Source organism: Tauraco erythrolophus, chromosome 5 (genome assembly GCF_009769465.1).
Source record: "Tauraco erythrolophus isolate bTauEry1 chromosome 5, bTauEry1.pri, whole genome shotgun sequence".
Classification (NCBI taxonomy): domain Eukaryota; kingdom Metazoa; phylum Chordata; class Aves; order Musophagiformes; family Musophagidae; genus Tauraco; species Tauraco erythrolophus.
In genome coordinates, this window is record NC_141469.1 from 44,321,427 (window position 1) to 44,344,601 (window position 23,175).

Genomic DNA, 23,175 nt, shown 5'->3' on the forward strand with positions numbered 1-23,175 from the left:
GTAGGATAATTGCTAGTGTTATCAAATATTGACCTGATCGAGAGATGCTTTGTTGGTGTTTTTTTTAACATCTGAGAACAGAAATCTGCAAAATCTGATAAACTACATTACTTCATATTGTTAGTTTCATATGTAAAGAACTATATATTATATATCCACAATGTTAAAGAATAGTTGCAGCAAATACTATAGGATATATCTAGATACAGCAATTTATCAAATTTCAGGGACACTGATGAACTCAGTATAGGCTTAGTATCTTTGAATTATCTCTCTGTGCCCCTGCTGTTAATGGTGATGATCTTCCACAAAGAGTATCTTTCTCAATAATCAGACATTTAGTACAGCTGATGTACAATTTTTTTTTTTTTCAGATAAATAGCTTTTATAGTACTTTATCATCAGTTTGTACCAGAATGAGGTCAGTGAGTGTGTAGAAGAGTGAACAAGCAAATAGCTGCCCTCTAAAAAACTGTTATATCTAAAAAGAAAAGAAATCCCTGCATTCTGTTTCTCCTGAGTCTCAATATAATGGAAATACGTTAAAATTTCCAGGATAAAGATTAAGGAAATATGAAACTAAAATTAACTCTGTGTATGCATTGTAATGTGATGTTTGGTTATGAGGTTCTTTCCTTTATTGTTTGTTTATCCTCAGATTAGTTATTTTAGTCTCATCAGCATGCAACTGTTTTCCCAAAAGCAGGGTTCGTTCGCCTTGTGTACAATAAGCCAATCCACACACTGAGCTGAAATATTGCTTTAATACATTTTTGCACAAAGATGGGTGCCTGTCCCAAGACAGCACACCTCTTCCAAAACTCAGAATTTATACAATATGTATTAGCATATTTACATATTCAGTGTTATTGTCTTAGACAATTGGTTAATTTTCTCTCTTCTAGAATGTAAATTAGTTTGCATGCCCAGTCCATTGCCTCCACCCCTTTCTTTTGAGTCTGGGGTAGGTTTAGTGTAGGTGGTCCGTGAGTCAGTGGTCATGATCTCTTCCTGCCGGAATTACCTTGCCCCTAGTTACTTCTGCACATGATGACAATCCAAAATATGGTTACAAAGTTTATTCATTTTCTGGGAAGTTCCCCCTTCAAGGATAGACAACTCTTGATAGGAAGTTTCTCAACCAATCATTCTTGACAGCTGCAAGGATGGTCATCCTGTTCTCAGACCTTGTGTGCATATCTGTTTTCTTTAGACACATGCAAGCATAGCACAATTATATTATTTACTGTATCAAAATATTACTCATATTTCTGTAGCAAGACTTGTTATTTACATCTTGTCTTTTTATTGTCCTTTAATTGATTGCCTCTAGATACATAATGAGATAGCTGAAGTAAATCAGAAATTGGCTACTACCAATCTGGAACTTGCTAAGCCCCAAGAAGAACACTGAACTTGTATGTGTTAGTGTCTGAGAAACAGATTGAGATCTTTTGTTTATATCTGCTGTAAATTTATTATGGTTAGATCTTCACTTCTGAGTGGCTACACTGCTGTGTTCATAGGAGCTGGTCTCTGGGTGAACACTGTCACAATACCCTTGAATGTGTTTGAGGTGAGCCACAATCACCCTACTTATCCTTGTTTTATTTAGGTCTCTGGCATGGAATCAGGGATTCTGGTCTCTGGCATGTTTCAGAGTTCTCAAATGAATCTCCTTATTCCGAAGAAGAGGACTCTCTAATTTGGGAATCACACAGCACATACAGCTGCTGGTGCTGACGTAGTTTAAGATTATTATCCGCAGTAACATTTTTTCTCATCTGCTTATATCTAAAACTGCAACTGAATAATTAAAATAAGAAGGTTGTTCACTAAGAAAATAATTGCATATGTAACATTTTCCAACTGTGTCTTCAAATCAGAGTACAACTAGACATTTACTATGTTCTCATGTGCATTATTGTTCATAGCAAGATATTTAATATTGTATTTTCTTGGATTTATTAGTTGAAATATTTTGTCATAAGTATTGATTATTATATAATTGAGAAGTCTGGCGCAGTAGAGATACTTGGTTAAATTTACAATTACAAAATTATGAAATTATCCAGTTTGGACATTTGGGATTGTTCTTCTAAGAGATACAAAGAAAACTTGGTGAAAATTTATATGTTATGTTATCTATGTCTTAACTTCATAGGAATGAAAGTTGGACTATTTTTATTCTGTGTCTGAGAATCATACATTCTCTTCTATAGATCATGATCCATAATCCAGGGTCAAATATTTGTCCTACTATTCAAGTAATTGCCTGGACATTATTAACTAAAAGATATCGTGATAGAGATGCAAGATGCAAAAATATTGTCTGTGTCAAATCACTCATTTTCCAAATATATCTTTCTACTTCAGATTCTGCCACCATGACACTCTATAACATATTGGTGCACCAAGATTGTCATAACACTGATGAATTTCTCCTTCCAAAAGTCGATTTCTTCAAAATATATCCCATCTTTCCTTTCTAGTATGAGTTCAACATTCATACTAGAAGTATACAAAGAAAAAAAAACACCTAAAAACTCCAACACAGGATACTTTAATAAACACCAGGTTAAGGTTGACAATAGTGTTTCGCACATTTATTCTCATGCATGCAGCAGACAAATATCCAGCCAAAGCCAAGTGTTTATTGTACATGCATTAAATGAAGATTTAAATGAACCTTAAAAAGGATGTGAATTAATCTTATTTTTTTACACATCTTCTGACCTCTAATTTAGATATTTTCAGACATCTTTACATGTGGTATAAACAGATAATACGTACTTCCAGAGAAAAGTTTTGAGTGGAAGATATTTGATTTGATTTTTAATGTTGATACCTTAGATTATTAGTTCCAAGCTTGTCTTTGAAATCTTTGACATCATCTATACCACATAACATAAGTAACAGTATTCTTTTGTCTGTTTGTTTTTAGAAGGAATCTAACCAAAACTTTTTGGGGTTTTTTTCAGATCAATTTAAATTTCAAACAACAATCTAAAGTGGGGGAGAACAAAACGTATTTCTTTTAGACGAGAATAATCTGAAAGATTTGTTTCAAGAACTTTCACTGGGACTGTAACACATAATCCTAAGTAAAGCCTCTCCAAAATGTATGCATCATAGGTGTCAGATCCTTATAACCTTTTCCTCTACAGATACCCACCTATTTTATTGTACTACTTGCTAAAGTGGACACAGCCACAGCCAGAATATCCACTTATATTGTACTGTAGAGAGTTTTATTTTTTATCGTCAAATGTAATGGGTGATTTGAATTGCTGGCTTATGGTGAAAATACATTTTTAAATCCTCATTCTTAGATATGGGGCCACTGGTTTAGATATGGAAAGACAAAAGGAACTACAGTGTCAATGGCTATAAAACAATAAAGTAGATAAAGGTCGTTTCAGTGTCTCCATTATAACAAGTTACATTTGAGGATTTATAGCTCTGAGCAGATAATTCTCCTTGGATTCCTATGTGGCTGGCTGCACATATCTTTGTGTGAGTAAGCTAAACCACAGAGACTTTCACTGTCCATATGAACTAGATTAAGAAACAATACTGACAATCTGAGAACAAGCTAAGAAAAGAAAATGAATCAATGAATCTCTCAAGAGGCCAAGTAGGTTATAATACCAACCACTATGAGCAGTACAAGTTCACTCCTATAGACAGAATACCGGTGGAAAATCATGATGTGATAGTTTCACATACCAAATTAATAACTAAAAGAGACACAATGCTATCAGCTAGAAAGCTAAATTTAGGACATTTAAGAACACTTAAGAACACTTGATATTCATCCTCTCTAACACATTAAAACAAAAATGGTAAGAATTATTTTGTAGATGACAAGAATTTTTTTTATTTTTTTCTGTGGAGTTGACTGAAATTAAGCTAAGATGAAGAAGAAATGGAACAATTTCAACCGAATCCTGCCATTAATCTACTTGTAGAAACTATTTAGGCATAAAAGATAATAACAGTAAATCAGTTCAGTACCTGTGTTATAGTAGTACCTGAGTAATTCGCAGAAAGCTGGAGCAGAAATATCATCTACCTAAAATAATACATTCCCAGTTAGACAAGTAATATCAATTTAGTAATCAAAATAAATCAATATTAATAGTCACAGAATTATATAAATTAGGACCTTCGAAGGTCCCTTCCATTCAACTAGACAAGCTTCCTGTTTAAAGTACAACTGTGACCAGGAATAAATTAGTCAAGCCATAGCTTTAATTAACCAAACCGTGAAAAAACACAAAGAATATAGACTACACCACCACCATTATCACAGAAGGCCTTTTTGTCAATCCATGTTGACTGTTCCTGACTACCTTCTTACCTTTACAATGCTTGCAATTCCTGTAACTAGTAGTCTTCATTATCCAGACTGTTCTGCTGCATTTGACTTGTTCCTGTGTCTGATACCTTCTTTTTTCATTTGTGTTAAAACAAACAAACAAACAAAACCAAGCTGGAGCTATCCACTATATGTATACATTTCTGATTATTTCCCTTACAAAAAATGATAGTTATAAAAGAGTAATTATTATCCTGATTATGCTACTTTTCTGTATTATATATATTCCTGCTCAGCCTTGATGAAATTATATTTTGTATCGGCACACGAATACACACAGAATTTTATATCATTATCAGTTTGGAATATTTAGTTCTCATAAAAAAAAAAATATAGTATTCCCTCTTTTAATGTTAACATCAATTTTTCCTTTGCTTACTCATTCTGTTATGCTTGGTCAAAACCTCTTGTGTCATGCTAAACAATTCCTCCTTCTGCTTGATTCTTTTACCTTGAAAATAAATGCTAAGTATCATTTGACATTTTTACATTTAAAGAAAAATTAATTGTGAATCTGCTAGGCATTTTTCAAATTCCTTATTAGGTAATAGTGAATCAACCAATAAAGTGAAATGCTAAATGTGGTAAAATTTAGCGGATAAAACTGAAGTTACCATGTCTCAGAGAAAATCCTTCAGGAATTATACCTTATGGAGAGATAAGTGAGAGAAAACTAAGAGTCTTTGCTACAAAATACCACAAATAGGAGCAGAATTAGACTGCAGAAGTAGCTGAGGATATTTTAAGTATACATGTTCTTTGTTAAGTAAATAAACATATACTTTTAAAAAACCCCAAACAACTTACGTAACAGAGGAAGAAATCAAGAGGCTTCTTGAACAGTAAGGTCTGTCAGGTCAGGCTCACTGTCTGTGAAAAGATGTACTTTAATTACATCTTGCCAGCTACTGGAGGATGAGTACAGTTCCTTTTTTCTGAAGAAAATTTGAGCTGACCTAAGATTCGTGGTTCCATGATGGCATTCAGTAAACAAAGATTCTATAAGCTACATAAAGGAATTTTACAAGCTGATTATAAAAATAAAACATTTCTGCCAGGTGTGTGACTTTAAAGGACATTTTATGATAACTCAATGGGGAATTTATGACAGCAGTGACTATGTGAACTTGCATAGATGTACATTGCTATATAGTGACATTTCATGTGAACACATGTGAACAAGCCAGTATGTTTATCCGTGCAAGTCTTGTGCTTGATTGCCGCTGATTTACCTGTTGACAGTGTGTACACAGTTCATATGGTTTGGGGGTACAGGTTCCACCTCACTACTGATTGAACATGGTGTCATGGCTCTAGCAGACCCTTGGACTCCGAAACCCACCAAATTCAGCTTTCCTTTAACAATTACATCTAAAATATGTATCTGTTTGTTACTTTATTTATAACATTTTTAATAAACTATTATTATGGAAAGATCTGCACAACCTCTTTCTAATTGATTTAAAACAGAAGACTGCAATGTTTTATAGAGAGTCAAGAGTCACTCCACTGAAGACTAGATGAACTTAAGCAGTTCTGAGAAACATCTCGTTCTTAGACCCGTCTGCTACTTATCTTCTCTTTATATAAATGCAGATCAATAAACCAATAAAAATGTGTTTTTTGTTTTTTTTTTTTTCTCCATACAACAAGTAGTGGCAGACATTGAATATGAATATAACAGTATAGACTTGAAAAGAGGATAAAGTAAATGTTTTGGAAACTGGCATATACAACAACATTTATTTGTTTTTATTGATGGTGCTCATGTGTTGTATATTTGCTTTCTCTTTTACCTGAAACTTACTGCTTAACCAAAGCAACATGGAAGAATTTGGTTCCCAAGGCAATACTGATGATGAAATTAGAGCAGTTACAATACAATACAGAGTAAAAGAGAGGACATGCACTGAAATGAACACTGCAATTTATTTTACAGTGCTATGGTGGCTATGAATCAAATACGATGGGAGTGGAATACTGATGGATTCACAATTCTAAAGGCTATTGTGTTACCAAACAAAACCAATAATAATTACATCAGATAAAATAGTAATTCAAACAAGACACATGTCAAGGATATGATCTGATCAAGAAGCTAGTGATCATGGGATCCATATTGCAATCACAGTTTTCCTACTGGGAAGAACTGGAGCAACATAGAGTTTACTTCCTGACAGAAAATGGAATTATGAGGATCCTTTGCATTTCAGCGCTCTTTAGAAAGGATAGGCTATAAAGATAAAGAGGCAGTCCTGTCCTTTATGTGAGAGAATAACTGGAATGCAGAATAACTGTCTAGGGAAAGATGATGAGAGCTTATGGATAAAGATTAAAGAGCAAACCAGTATGGGTGACATTGTAGTCAATTTGAAAATCCATCATATTTGAGAAGTTGTGGCAGTCTGGTGAAGTTTCAACAACTGGAAAAGGGACAATACAAACCCTGTTCTTAAAAAGGGAAAAAAAGGAAGACCCATGGAACCACTGGCCAGTTAGTCTCACCTCTGTGCCTGACAAAGTCATGCAGCAGATCCTCCTGGAAACTATGCTAAGGCACATAGCAAAAAAGAAGGTGATTGGTGGCAGCCAACATGGCTTCACTAAGGGCAAATCCTGCCTGACAAATTTGGTGGCCTTTTACGACAGGGTTACAGCATTGGTAAATAAGGGAAGAGCAACTGACATAACCTACCTGGACTTATGCAAAGAATTTGACACTGTGCTGCATGACATCCTTGTCTCTAAAATGAAGTGACACAGATTCGACAGGTGGTACGCTCGGTGGATTAGAAATTGGCTGGATGGTCTCACTCAAAGAGTTGTGGTCAAAGCTTCAATGTCCAAGTGGAAGCCAGTGATGAGTGGCGTTCCTCAGAGGTTGATATTAGGGCTGGTGCAGTTTAGCATCTTTGTCAGCGACATGGATAGTGGGATTGAATGCACCCTCAGCAAGTCTGCTGATGACACCAAGTTGTGTAGTGTGGTCAACAGGCTGGAGGGAAGGGATGCCATCCAGAGAGATATCGACAGGCTGGAGAGGTGGGCCCATGCAAATCTCATGAAGATCAACAAGGATAAGTTCCTACTGGCCTCAAACAACATGTTTATATGCTAATATCCTGTCTTAAACTCCAAAATACACTGACTACATACAACTCAAGTATTTGAAATTGACCCTGGACTGTTTTGTCTGGTACCTGTCATGGTTTAGCCCAGCCAGCAACTAAATGTCACACAGCCACTAGCTCATCCTCCCTCTTTCACTGGGGAATGGGGAAGAGAATTAAAGGGAGGAAGGGAAGGAGACTCGTGGGTTGAGATAAAAAAAAATTAATAATAATAATATTAATGATAATAATAAATATAATATATATAGATAATAATATATACAAACAAGTCATGCACAGTATAGTTGCTCACCATCTGGTGACGAACACCTGTCCCATCCCAGTAAATGATCCTGAAACAGAGAGGCCCCAACACCACAATCTCAGAGGAGCGAGAAGCCCAAAAAGAAAGCAATAGAGAAATTGCACTTGAGAGTCTGAGAGAGCCCTTCTGAAGAGAGTTCCCAGAAAAGCAAAAGCACTTCTTTCCCATCAACCTTTACCTATGTACTGAGCACGACATTGCATGATATGAAATACTTCATTGGCCAATTTACCCCTCAATCTTAAGTTTGAATCATAAGGGAAGTTGTGGACCCTTTGTCCCAGCTATGCTCTCCCCCAGCCTGTTGTGTCCCTGCACAATGACAAGAACACGGCAGCTGAAAAGTCCTTGAGGTCTCAGTTCCAACTACAAACATCAGTGAGCTGTCAGCATTCTTCTCATAGTGAATCCCAGACTAAAACCAAAACACAGAGCTCTTCTAGCTGCTAAAACGAAAAACTAACTGTCCCAATCAAAACCAGGACATACCCTATACTGAAGAACTGAAAAGAATGAGTGCAAATCAAAACTGGCTGAAATCATGCTACAGAAGTTTCTGAGGAGTGACCAAGAGTGCTCCTTGGCATGATGATATTGCATAATGATATAGCAATATCATCATGCCAAGGAACATTCTTGGTTACTCTTTGATTTATTCATATAGATGCAGCCTACTCGGTTTGGGATTCTCTCCCTGTCTAAGCTCTTGAGGTTTTAAAGCGCAGTAGCAATTACCATTTTTTTGGTGGCGTATATACATATTTAGGGTCCTGGGCAGTCTGCTCTAGGTGACTCAGAATGAATGGGCGAAGACAAGATGATCTCAAGAGGTCCTTTCTACCTCAACTATTCTATGTTTCTTAGATCTTGTGATTCAGTTAATACCAAGATACACTAGTGAATGTAAGAAAACAAACAGTATACTTATTCAGATGATTTCAGAAGTAGAAGTATTGTTATCGTAATAATAAAATAATGAAAATTGAGAAAAACCCAAAATTATTAATGAAGCTACATGTGCTTAAATGAAAAGATAACAATAGTAATGTTTTCAGTGAAGGAAGCCAGGAAAGACTTTTTTGGGTTTTAGAAGCTTTATAGGACCAAGTCATACCTTCTCTTTTTTTAATTCCCTGAATTATCATTATTCCACTAGTCAAAATGAAAATTATGTTGGAAATGAATCAGAATTTTAAAAATTAAAAGGAAAATTTAAAGCCAAAAATCTCCTCAAAATACGTAAGAACGTAATTAGAAAGAACATGAAAAGGAAAATCTCTAGCTATTATCACACTTTCTTCGGGGGTTTGTGTAACCTTCATGGATGGTGGTGCTTTCTATTGTATGTGCCTGCCTATTTCTGCTCACTTCTAGACTCTTCAAGTTATTTCTTTGAAAACAGACTTTGTAAAACAACAGTACTTTCTCTGCATCTCTAAGAATCTGAGATTTGACGGACGCAAATTTTAAGATAAAAAATTGCTGATCACAAATAAAGATATTAGAATATTAAAATGTACTATCTGGTTAACACTAAAAAAAGTAGTGACTAAAATGTCTGAGAATGATTATAAATGTACCAGTCATATTCATTTTTTTTTTCCTAGTTGTGACACTAGAGATAAATATCGTAACTGAAGATGAACTAGAAACCTCTGTAGTTAGGGTTAATCCATTTACAACTAGTAGTTCGTTCTGTACACCTTTAGCCCTTGAGGGTTGCCATTCATCATGTTATTTTATAGTTAATTATTTCTCCCGCCCTATTGTATTTGTGTGTTGGATCCATTCGTTATCATTGAATATTGGCTTTTGTATAAAACTAATTTAATTATAGGGGGTTTTAATTCCTTTCTTCTAGTGTCAAATATTTGGACTCACACTAGATTTATTTTCTTTACGAATTTTTTTAAATAAAATGTAGGCTTTGAAATTTAATTGAATGGTAATTCCTCATGTTTTTACACCTCAGTTTCAAAAAACAAAGGAGGAAAGCTTTCTTCAGGAACTGATGTGATTCATTGCCAAGGTAGCAGCTGAATACTCAGAAGTCAAGCAGAACACATGTTGAAGTTTAGTATGGGTTCATTGCATGCCAGACAGATTAAAGCAGTAGGAAAAGAGAACTTCTTCAGGAAGTTTTATGCCCCTGTTTCTGTTCCCATATGCTGCTGTGATAGCCCTTGAAATGTTACCTGCTCTGCCTCTCAACTCTTACTTTTTATAGTCAAGATCTTGCTCATAGACTGAAACACACTCCACTGAGGAAACACAAGTAACACACTATAGTTGATTAGTTTCTCATTTAGTATTTATCTGCACAACAGCTACAGTAACATGGTGCTATATAGACCAACCCAAACTATATCTAAACAACCTGTTAGCTGGAAGTAGAATCTAATCTCAGATACACAGCTCTTAGTGCAGGCTCATTGACTTGTATTCTTGCTGACATTTAATGCCATTATTAGTTAGGTATTCATGTCTGAGATAATTTACATACTTCCTTATTGCCAGGCAATTCTGTTGTGACATGTACATTCCTTCCAGAGTGATATATATCCAGATTATCCCTAGCAAGACTATCAAGGCACTTTCGGGGATTTAGCGTGTACTACATATTCTTTAAAACTTTATGGAACTCATAAGAATATGATCATTGTACCTTTTAAAATGTAGTCACTCCTAAAAGAGCTGTTTCTAATTCTTTCACTGATGAAATTCTATGACCTCTAAAACAGTGGTCAGAGCTACCAGTTTGTTCATAGTCTAGGGGATTTTTTGTCTCTTCACCACTAAATAACCATAATATTTCAAATAATTTTCAAATAATTGAGAACAATATATAATTTTCCAAATTATAGCTGCAATCTATACTTGAATGTATTACGACTGGAATACTTACAGAAGGTCTAGTTCTTCCTTTCGTGTCCTTCAATTCTCCTGCTGCATTCTGCACAAATAATGCTGGGCTGGTATTTTAGCTGTGATCAAACACAATTACTAAAGAAATATCTTGTGCGTAGTTTCAAGCTCTGACAATGAAGGAAATAATTGTTACAAGGTCACACTTTCTTTCTTAGTGAAGCAAAAAATACTGTCAGTGTTGCCATAATAGTATGTATGTTGAAATTTTTTACCCTATGGTGTGAAAGTGAATTTATTTTGCCATTTCTTTATAATCCTTAATATGGTTATATTGGCTACGTTAAACAAGAAGCTACTGCTAGTGATAAGGAAAAAAGAAAAAGATACCTATTTTCATTTTTTTTAGGCAGTATTTTTTCTCTTTCTCCTACTTTCTAAGAAAAGATTGTACAAAGAGAAATCATACTTCCTTCAAAAATAAAGCTTGGTACTGTAAATCTTAATTTTCATCCTTGTTTCTTTTAGCTATGCATAAGCAATCTTCATGATGTCTTGATGTTCCATTATGCTTATCTTCACAGCATTTCTGTAAAACAATATTATCTCTGCTATACAAATACACAGAAAGACAAAGGGTAACTTGCACAGGAGACCTGAGTATCCTAAAATATCACAGAATCATAGAATTATCTGGGTTGGATGGAAACTTCAGTGATCATCTAGTCCAACGCCACTGCCAAAGGCAAGGACATCTCTCACTTGATCAGGTTGCTCAAAGCCCCATCCAATCTTACCTTAAACATTTCCAGAGATGGAACATCCACAACTTCTCTGGGCAACCTGTTCCAGTGTCTCACGACATTCATTGTAAAAAATTTCTTCCTTCTATCCAATCTAAATCTACCTTCTTTCAGTTTAAAACTGTTGCTCCTTGTCCTGTCACTACAGGACATGATAAAGAGCCTTTCTCAGTCTTTCTTACAAGCCCCCTTTAAGTACTGAAAGACCACAATAAGATCTCCCTGAAGCCTTCTCTTTTTCAGGCTGAAAAAACCCAACTCCTGACCTTCCTTCATAGGAGAGGTGTTCCATCCCTCTGATCATTTTTGTGGCCCTTCTCTGGATCCACTCCAACAGTTCCATGTCTTTCTTGTGCTGGGGGTCCCAGAGCTGGATGCAGTACTCCAGGTGCGATCTTACAAGAGAAGAGCAGAGAGGGAGAATCACCTCTACCTACTAGTCACACATTTTTTATACCACTTTTGTTTAATGTCTTTATCAATTATCTAGATTAGAGGATTGACTGCACCCTCAGTAAATTTGCAAACGATACCAAGTTGGGCAAGATTGTTGATCTGCTTGAGGGTAGGAAGGATCTACAGAGGGATGTGAATAGGTTGGATTGATGAGTTGAGATCAATTGTATGAGATTCAACAAGAGTAAGTGCCAGGACCTGCACTTGGGTCACCACAATCTCATGTAATGCTACAGGACTGGGGAAGAGTGTCTGGAAAGCTGCTTGGTGGAAAAGGATCTGAGGGTGTTGGTCGACAGCCAGCTGAAGATAAGCTGGAAGTTTGCCCAGGTGGCCAAGAAGGCCAATAGCATCCTGGCTTGTATCATAAATAGCTTCACCAGCAGGACTAGGGAAGTGATTGTCCCTTTGTACTCAGCACTTGTGAGACTACAACTCAAATACTGTGTTCAGTCTTGGGCCTCTCACTACAAGAAAGACATTGAGGTGCTGGAGCACATCCAAAGAAGGGCAATGAAGCTGGTGAAGGTTCTAGAGCAAAAGTCTTATGAGGAGTGGCTGAGGGAACTGGGGTTGTTTAGTTTGGAGAAAAGGAGGCTCAGGGGAGAAGCTTATCACTCTCTACAGCTACCAGAAAGGAGATTGTAGCGAAGTGGCTGTCAGTCTCTTCTCCCAGGTATCAAGTGATAGGACAAAAGGGAAATAGCCTCAGGTTGCACCAGGTGAGGTTTAGATTGGCTATTAGGAAAAATTTCTTCACCAAAAGGGTTATCAAGCATTGGAACAGGCAACCCAGGTTGAGTCACCATCCCTGGAGGTATTTAAAAGACACGTAGATGTGGTGCTTAGGCACATGGTTTAGTGGTGGACTTTGCAATTTTAGGTTAATGGTTGAACTCAATGATCTTAAGGGTCTTTTCCAACCTAAATGCTTCTGTGGTACTATGCAGCCCAGGATGCAGTTGCCTTTCTGAGATGCAAGTGCACATTGCCAGCTCATCTCCAAACTGCCTGCAGTTTAAAAGGATTTTCAAACAACATCTAAGGATCTAATACCTATGAATCCTTAGATTCCTAGCAAATATCCTTAAGTGTCTAAATTTTTTCAGATTAACAAAATATTATTTTTTCCATTACTTTAATATTTGAATGTGTTTGGAATTCCCGTAACAGTTTCGTATAATTCTACACAGCAATATATAGATAGTAAATGCTTAATTTGTTGTTACATTTTCATTTTCCATTAGGATATATGAGCTCTGAGAGTAAATAAATTTTTTTGTGGTTTGTTGGTTTTTTTTGGGGGGGGGTGTTGGCTTGGTGGTTTTGGGTTTTCTTGGTTTGTTTTTTTTTTTCTTTATGGTTGCGTACCTGGATGGATGTAGAGAGGCAGAAGCTTTGTTAAGGTCTGCTATTGGCAGATTAAAATCAATAGCCCTCTGCCTATTGCTAGCAAACTTTCAGCTAATTCATGTCACGGAATTGGTGTATTATCAGTGTATTATTAGGCCTGAAGTACTAAGTCCTGTAGGACTTGCCGTTTACTCACATGTTTTATGTGCTACAATATTAGCCTGTTTTCTAAGCTTTCATGTGGCTGAGTAGCTTGGTGAATGAAATGGAAAAGATGAGTTTCGTCTATAACAAAGACCTTAGCTGAATGTCTCTGTAGACAGATTGTAATTGACCTTTTCTGAAAGAGAACTAGAAAAGAACAGAACTTTGAATAATTAATTAACTCCTTCATAGTCTTCTAAGATTATTTCATTTTCATGAAAGGTTCTGCTGAAATGCATATGTGTCTCTAGTTAAGCATGTAAGTTAACACTTAAAATCTTTGTGCCTACAATTAGGTTACATATCTATGCACAAAAATCGTAGTGATTCAGTTTTCAGTTTTTTCAACATCTACAGACTTGAAGAAACTTTCAAGAGTTTAGAAATATTGTAAATCAATATGGTTGTACTTTTGTGTTTATGTAGGGATTTAGGATCATATAAGTTGGTATAAAACACTTTAGTGTAGTTCAACTGTACTTCTGGATACTGTTGTAAACTGTTATATCCCTTTTAGAGGAATAATATTTGCATTCATTAGTTTAAAAGGATCTGAAGAGTTCACTTGCTGCCTTTGGAATATATCAGTGTTTAAAAATGCTGGAGAAGAATGTGTTTCCTAAAAGAGTATCCCTGTGGTCATTTTAACTATGCAATTATCTCAAGTATTTATTACTTTATATTTCAGAGCAGACAAATAATATCTGTAGGAGTTATATACATCACGGAAACTGTAATGCAGCTGTGCGTTTCCTTCCTTTTTTATCTCTAAATAACGTAATTGTGTTAGAGCTTCTAAGTGCAAAGCTTAGCTTTTTAAGTTGAAACACTAAAGATCTTTTACTTTATCACATGTTATCCTGGCACAATCTCTGAAATTAAATTATGTAACATAGGAGTTGTAGCTGTTCAATTAACACTAACTATGCTATGTAACAGCAAGAAATATTAACAGTTTTTTAATACTTTGAAAAATCAAATTTCATGAATCAGTTCTGCAAAAAATTAATAAAAACCTGCTTTATATTCGATGAACAATTTTATACAATGTATCTATTATCACTTCAGTTTTATACTTTTCAGTTTTGAGATTTTTACCTGATACGATAAACAGTTCTTAGCTACATAAAAACCCTATTTTTATATTGCAGTCCTTATACAAGTATCAGTGAATGCTTTAGACAAAGAGACAGAATACAGACTTAATCATTTACAGGTATGGATTAATTTCAGATAAATTAAATCCATACAGCAGTCAGCAGCAATTTAACTTATTATTGACTTTGAACTTAATGAGTAAAGGAAAATAATTACCTACATATTCCTGAAAAGAATTATATAACCAGACAGAAGCTATGATGTTCAGAAACAATTGGTATCTAGCATATGTTAATCATTGTGTCCATGCCCTCAATTTTCTGACCTAGAAATCAAAGACAATAAAACCCAAATAACTAAGGGAAAAGGACTAAAAGAAGTCATTGTTCCTACAAAAAGAAGTGAGAATTGCATGTTTCAGAAATAATTATTAAAATAAATGTAAAATTGAAATAATATTTTGAAATATATTCTATCTTCTCTTTCTTCAGATGTTGATTCTTCTTTATACATCAGCTTTTTTTTTTTTTTTTTCCCCTAAGCTGCTAGTGGATAGAGCTTTATAGTAAAGGAGAATCAGGCTATAAGTATTTTAGAAGAGGAGATAGAAAAGGGGTTATTTGTTGTGTTTTCTTTTTTTTTGTTTTTCAAAAAAATCTCAAGCCAATTAGGAGGTAGAACTAGTTCTCAGTATCAGATTAATTTGCTCACAGTAGAGCTGAAAAAAAATTACCAATGCCACCTTCTAGAATACAATAAACTGATAATGAAATACGATGATTCTTTGCACAAGTCCAAGCTTCTCTTTTTTTTTCGTGTGTGTTAATCTGGTCATTATTTTCATGCATTAGTGCACTTGCGATTCTGAACCAAGTTACTTGTGCATATATATATAATGCTTTGCATTATTTATTGTTTACACTGTCTCTTTGTTCATGTAATTTGCAGGGCAGGATGCCTAAACCTATCACTAAGAAGAAAGGTAATCAACTTTAAAAGCCTAGTTCTAGTTTAGGAAATACTAGAAACATAGAATCATAGCATGTTTTGAGTTGGAAGAGACCTTCAAGATCATCTGGTTCCAACCATCTTGCCATGGGCAGACATATCTGCCACTAGATCATGTTGCTCAGAACCCCATCTCACCTGGCCTTGAACACTTTCAGGAAAGGGGCATCCACAACCTCTCTGGGCAACCTGTTCCAGTGTTTCATCACCCTCACAGTAAAGAACTTTTTCTTACTGTCTATTCTAAATCTACCCTCTTTCAGTTTTAATCCGTTACACCTCATCCTATCTGTACACTCCCTCATAAAGAGTTCCTCCCCATCAGCCACACCACTCAGCTTGGTGTGGTCAGCAAACTTGCTGACGACATCAAGAAGAAGTCAGTTGTGGTCAAAGAATAACTGATCAGCCAACCATCAATGCCACTCAATCCCACTGTCTATGTTTCTGACAAAGATGTTAAATAATACTGGTCCCAATATGAACCTCTGAGGGACACTATTCACCACTGGTCTCCATCCAGACATTGAGCTGTTGACCACAACTCTTTGAGTGTGACCATCCAGCCAATTCCTTATCCATTGAGTGTACCACCTGTCAAATCTGTGTCACATCATTTTAGAGACAAGGATGTTGTGCAGAACATTATCAAATGTTTTGCACAAGTCCAGGTAGATGACATCCATTGCTCATCCCTTATCCACCAATGCTGCAACCCTGTTGTAGAAGGCCACCAAGTTTGTCAGGCAGTATTTACCCTTAGTGAAGCCATATTGGCTGTCACCAATTACTTCTCTGTTTTTGATGGGTCTTAGCATAGTTTCCAGGAAGATCTGCTCCATGATCTTGTCAGGCACAGAGAAGAGACTGCCTGGCCTGCACTTCCCCAGGTCTTCCTTTTTAACCTTTTTAAAAAGGTTTCCTACACAGCTCCTCCAGCTGGGCACATTTGCATCCATGACATCCACCTCTGCCTTCAGACCATGGAGGGGCTTCCAGGTTCTGGAATTCGATGCAAGTTTGAGTCTGGGAAGCTCTTTCAGTTCTTGAGAGGTCAGTCTTGGTGTAGGTGTTCAGCTAGGTAGGTTTTATGACTTCTGCCTGAGTTTCAGCCACAGCTATGCAGTTGTGGCAGGTTGTGGAGGATTAAGGCACGGACCCTGCTGAGTGCTTCATGTGAAAGCACAGGTAAAATCGTTTATTGAGCCAAGCCGGCAATCTTATACACGTGTGACAAGCCCCCCTCCCGCATATGGTCCCAGTCCTTGTTTACTGTAAGAATATTTTTCTGTTCTTCTTTCCAAGGTCGCTGTTCTCAGTGCCGTGTCCTGCACATCTGTTCTTGTTGCCCGTTTGCAGTTCTCACATGCTTCTATTTTTGTGTCCCACGGTTTCAGGGGAATTCCATCTCCTGCAGCAGGTGGACAACATTTTGTTTCAGCAGGAGGCTGTGTCTGTTTAGCTCCCAGAAAAAAAAGCCCACTTGACAAAGGCTGCCCTCCCTGTGCGCCCTGCTGCACCAACTGCCGCATCATGCCACTCCCTGGCTGCCACGCCATGGCCTCCTCACTAGTGCTCCCGAGGGCTGCCTTTGAGAGGCGTGAGGGTTGGCTGTGGCAGCTTCTAGCCCTGTCCAAGCCTTGACAGCTGCTCTGCCAACAGCTGATGGCTCCTGATGGGTCTCTTCGTGACCCTGGCCCCAGGTTTCCATGGTTTAGGAAACCACTCTGTACGCTGACATCCTCCTTTCCACTTGCAGAACGTGCCAGCACTGAGCTGATGGTCTCTGCAAGTGACTGCTAGTGGTGGTTACAGTGCATTTAAACATCCTGTTCAAACTCTAAAATTCTTTAAGTTGTCTTGATATTGCTTATTTAAATTAACTTCTATAGATTTCAGTAGTACTGTGGTTATAGCTGTAGCAATTGTCAAAGAGATTGACCAGAACTGGTCAATACAGCAGTTTCAGAAAGGCTAACATCATGACAGAGGTAGGATATGGAAGGTTTCAGCCTTGATGACAAACTGCAAGGACAGCTGTGCACGTGGAAGGTAGGAATCAGCAATGGCAGAATTATTCATTGTCTTCCTGCATCTTGTTAAGAGAAAAAAAGGCCACACTTCAGCCCTCCTAATTCTATCACCTGCTCATGCTTGCAGTACTTTGCTGATTTCATTGGTTGGGAGAAGGAGGGAGAAGAAGATATCGAGACATAGATCTGTTGGAGCGTGTTCAGAGGAGGGCCACAAAGATGATCCAGGGGCTGGAGCACCTCTGCTACAAGGACAGGTTGCAGGAGCTGGGATTGTTCAGCCTTGAAAAGAGAAGACTTCGGGGGGACCTAATAGCTGCCTTCCAATACCTAAAGGGAACCTACAGGAAGGCTGGGGAGGGACTTTTTACAAGAGTGTCCACTGATAGGACAAGGGGAAATGGTTTTAAGATGAAGGAGAACAGATTTAGATTAGATTTTAGGAAGAAATTCTTCAGTATGAGGGTGATGGTAAGACTTTGGAATAAATTGCCGAGAGAGGTTGTGGATGCCCCCTCCCTGGAGGTGTTCAAGGCCAGGTTGGACGGAGCCTTGAGTAGCCTGATCTAGTTGAGAGGCGTCCCTGCCCATGACATCTAATGATGATCTCTAAGGTCCCTTCCAGCCTATGCCATTCTATGATTCTATGATTCTATGATACTATTATACCAGGTACTGTAGTGCATTGCTGTACAAATGTAAATTACACTTAGAAAATCCCAGTTTCTTTGCATAATCAAGGTTAAATATTTCTTGGTTTCAAAGACAAAATCACATTTTCAGTTTATCAGAAAGATCCTCTTTAAATTTCGAGGACCCAGTATCTACAAGTAGGAATTTGATGGTTGGCTGATCAGTTATTCTTTGACCACTACTGACTTCTTCCAGCCACAGATGTTGCTGTGGTCTGGTAATCCTCTTCACAAATAGCCAGAGTGAGGCCAAAGCAGAAGCAGTAACAGTCACGTACTCAAACATATTTACAACTGTTTGGTCTGTACACATATAACAAGATTCCTGTCTCGTTACATCCATCTGCAGCGCTCTCTGTTCTGTTATGCCATTCCTAGATTTTATGTCTCAGCTAGAGAAGAGTGTGAACGCAACTACTAAGCTTTAGGATTACAGCTCTGAATTGCATGAAAAGTAATAACTTGCTTTGAATATTAATTTATAGAGGACGAAAAACGAAAGGAAGTAATATAATACTCTAGCTTGCATCTTTTAAGCCTCTCTGGTTAAAATTTCACTAAGTGGAAAAGAATTATGTTCCACAAAGAGAAAGCTTTGAGGAAGATTGTACAATGTATGACTTCTACAATTTTCAAATCTGCCTTTCTAAAAAGCAGGATACAACCCTTGATCCCCTGACTAATATTTTGAACTCCCTGTTATGACTATATTTACTAATTCCAGTTCATGTAACAGTTCTACATGATGCTAGCTGAACACTAGGAACATACTAGTGATGAGGAAAGAGATATGAAATTTAAGTTACGATTTATAATTTAGGATAAAGGTTTGCCCTGTAGTTACAGTTGTGATGTAGCTGATATGTGAGTACCTAGCACATCAAGTCATTTATTCCCTCCATGGTCCAGAAATTCCTCCAAAGATTCCTGCATATCAAACAATGGACTCGTTTGAGATAATAGATTAATTTTGAAGGTGACAGAGTGAAATTATAGCCAGCTTCACCACAAAGCATTTGACTACTTGTTGCAGTTCTCATTTTGAACATTTAAGACCAGGAGATTTCCCACAGACAGATCCTGCTGTACCAATTCATTGCCACCATTTGTCTGCTTAAATGTGTTGATTAATAAGCTGGTTGGAGAATCTATCCATCCCAGTGACTGTCCCAGACAGTTTCTGCTGCAGAACTGACGAAACAGTACGTCAGTAAGATGCTCGTCAATAGTCAAAAGAAAATGTTCCTGCAGATGCAGAACTGGTCACCTAGGACAGCCTTTTTGTGCACAGATACGAGATGGTTTTTATGCAGTTAAAGACAATCAGTACTAATGGATCATGCATGTGCTGGGGTGATCATGTAGGAGCATGGGTCAGGTGACTGTAAGAATTCAGCAGAAGAACAGCTCAGGCAGTTTCATCCAGTCCAGCCAATGATGCAGTTGTAAGGATCTTTGTAACACAGACTCATCTCAGCACCCAGACAGCCACTAATACTCCTGTTCGGGAGATTTGATTCCCCATGTGAGCATCAACTTACACAAATGATCCAAATAAAGTAGTTATTTTAGCAGATATCCTGTGAATATCTGTGTAACATTTGACCTGAGGTGCTTATCAGCCAGTAATGCAATTATTTTTGCTTACTGTCTGATCTGAAAACTTTCATTTCGGATGATGAGAGATTCTATTGAAAATAGATTAATTTAGTGAATATTTGTGATCATGAAAAGATTCCCAGAGGAACAATGTGTTATTGGAAAGCAAACAACAACATTCTTACTAAACGTAAATATTTAGAGCCACAATGTTAGCAGGTAGAGACTAACATCAAATGAAATTATGTGATAATATGTGCTAGCTAAGGATATAATCTATCGAACATAAGAATACATCTTTTTAGCATTTAAAATAATTGCTTTTCATTAATTTAATTTTCCCTCTAATTATTACTTTTAAAACAATTCTGGAAGCATATCGTTTTAAAAGTAATGTAAACTTTATGTAAAGAGGATATAGGTGTTGTCCATTAATAATACCACTTTTAAATATAAAAATATTTATATTTTCTATGACTGTGGGACCACCAGTTTTACTAGTTTTGTATTAAAACATGATTTATTTTTGAGTCTGTAACAGTGTTTTTGGATTTTCCCTATTGGCCTGTATAGATGTAATTTTGCATTCCTCAACTCAAAATTTGATTGTATGAAATTTATGATTTAAAAAAAAAAAAGAGAAAGAAAATATTCCAATTCAAATGTAAGGCTAAAATAGAATATCTTGTTCAAAAGGGTGGTATAGTTTTAACATGAATGCAAAATACTAAGTGAAAGTAGAATCAGTAATGGAATCAGGAATGCTTCGATGTGAAACACATAAAAAGTAGTGTATAGAAACGGAAGTAACCTTTTTTTGCCCTTTTTCCTTCTTCTACAAGGCTAGAAAAACTGGGAATTCAACTACAGAGCCAAGAAAACTTTGAAAAACTCTCTTCTTAATAACACTTGAAGTTTGACCTTGAGGTTCCTATAAGTTGTCCTTTTGAACAACAGTAACCCTGCCTTTCTGAAAAGACGAAATATTCCACACTATATTCTAAACTTATTCATTTAAAAAAAAAAATAAATAGAACAGCATGAGAGATGCCAACATACTCAGAATATCAGCATTCTAACCTAGACTTTTACAGGACTTAAACCTGTTGCAGGTTTCTCAGTTTCTACAGACATTTTGGAGACACTCAAATATCATTCTATCTGGGGGCATTGATGCTTACTTATATGGAAATTAAAGAAGTATTTCTTAAAGCAAATAGTCATAAGGAAAAAAGAAGAAAAAGAAAAAAAAAGAACTTAACTCATCAAGCAGTCTCATTGCTAGCATTCTTGGTTCTTTAACATCTAAAAGTCAGTCCTCTGCCTCTAAGAACTGAATTCCTCATTTTGCAGTCAAAAGACAACTCAGGAACCTCAAGGAAATATCCATACAACTTGTGACCTGTCTATGTTAGTATAAAGAAGTAAGAAAATCTAGTGTGATGAGTTTTTTTTATAATGAAGGTGGTGAAACAATAGAACACGTTGCCCAGAGTTGTGGATGCCCCATCCCTGGGAGTGTTCAAGGCCAGGCTGGATGAGGCTAACTCAGCCTCATAACCCTGAGGAAATACAAAAGATAGTGGAAAAAATGACAAAGAAAAATAGAGTATAGGAAAGTCTCTAGTGTTGCCTTATGTATGTGCTAAATGCAACTGATACTATCAGATATGTTGACAGTGAAAGCTGTGTAATCTTGTTTTATTTTGAAACTAAGGGCATATTGCTGCCACAGTTGTCTTATGCTGAGAACTGAAACTCAGCTATATCATTCTGGCAGTAAGATCCGCTTCAACAGAGATAAAAAAGGTGGATGTGTAGGGGTTGATTCTATTTTATATTAACTTACTGGATCTTTGCAAGACAGGAATGTGCTGGCATGAAGAGGACATTCTGAGTTTAAGACACAGTTCAAAGGAAATGCAATTTTGTGAGGGCTAATTATAATGGAATATAGTAATGAAGAATTTATCCAAAGTAATGGTCAGTGAGGAAGACAATAATACCATTCAAAATAAACCTTGTGAAGTAGAATTTTCAGGCTTTTGTAAGAACTTAATGCACACAAAAGAAACAAAGTGAAAAAGTTACAGAAGAAAATGAAAAGAAGAAAAAAAAAAAAAGAAAAAAGAAAAATACTGTTTTAAGATCTTCGAAGGTGTCCCAAATAGGTAGTAGAATTTACCTTAGAAGTGGTATGAATGGTTTGATGGGAAATATTCTGATAGGAGTCAGATACAGAAAAACTGTCTTTCAGTAACAAAGAATAAGAAACATGTCTGCAACAAAATAGATGACACAAAAATGCCCTACCCTGCAGGGTTGTAGTTGTCTCCCAGTGAACAGGTTAAGCGAAGTTCATGAAAGTTAAGTTCTCTTTGGTATCCCAGAAGGAAAATATCCAGCTTCATGACTTAGTTTCAATAGAAGGATGGCAGGTATTTGTACTTAAGGTATATGTCAAGACTGAGGGTTTGTTTTTTTATGGTGATTATGACCCAGATGTGGTGGGATTATAGGAAAAAGTTAGATTTGATGTCCTCAGTGCTGTTGCATTAGGCTCCCGTTCTTGGGAAAGGGTAAATATTCTGATCTCTAGTAAAGGAAGCATCAGGAATACACAATTGAGAGGGTTTTTTTAAATATTTTAAATATAAGAAGGAGAAAGCGACTAAAAGGCACTACTGATAAGTTTCCTTTTGGAAAATATAGAGAGGAAAGAACATAAATTATGCAAACTGATTCTCTCTTCATTCCCTTGAGAGAGACTTAAAGGAAGTATTTTTAGCTGAGTAAATATCACTGTTTTTCTCTTCTAAGGACAAACATTTAAGATGGAAGTTCATCTAAATTAGAATGACTGGATTCCAGCAACACATAAAAAAGACTTTGCCCTTCCAGCATAGTTTGTAGGAATAATAAAATAAAGATATATTTGATCTTCAGTTGTTTACAGATTCCTTGAAGTATTCCTTATTACAATGTCTAAGTGACAATTAGGTGTGATTAATCCTAAAATTAAACTAGAAAACATGCTTTATTTGTTAAATTGAGTAAAATCTGTTATTTTTTGTGAGTATCAGCACTGAAAGATTTGTAGTTTTATCACATTTGTAAGAGAACCTCATGACTGAAACTTGTCACTTCTGCCTTTTCTAACGTCTCTCAACAGTGTCTTTTCTATTTGTAATTTTAATTATGTCTTATTTTAATTTTCTATTTTTTCTTTATTCTTGTTTTTGCTCTTA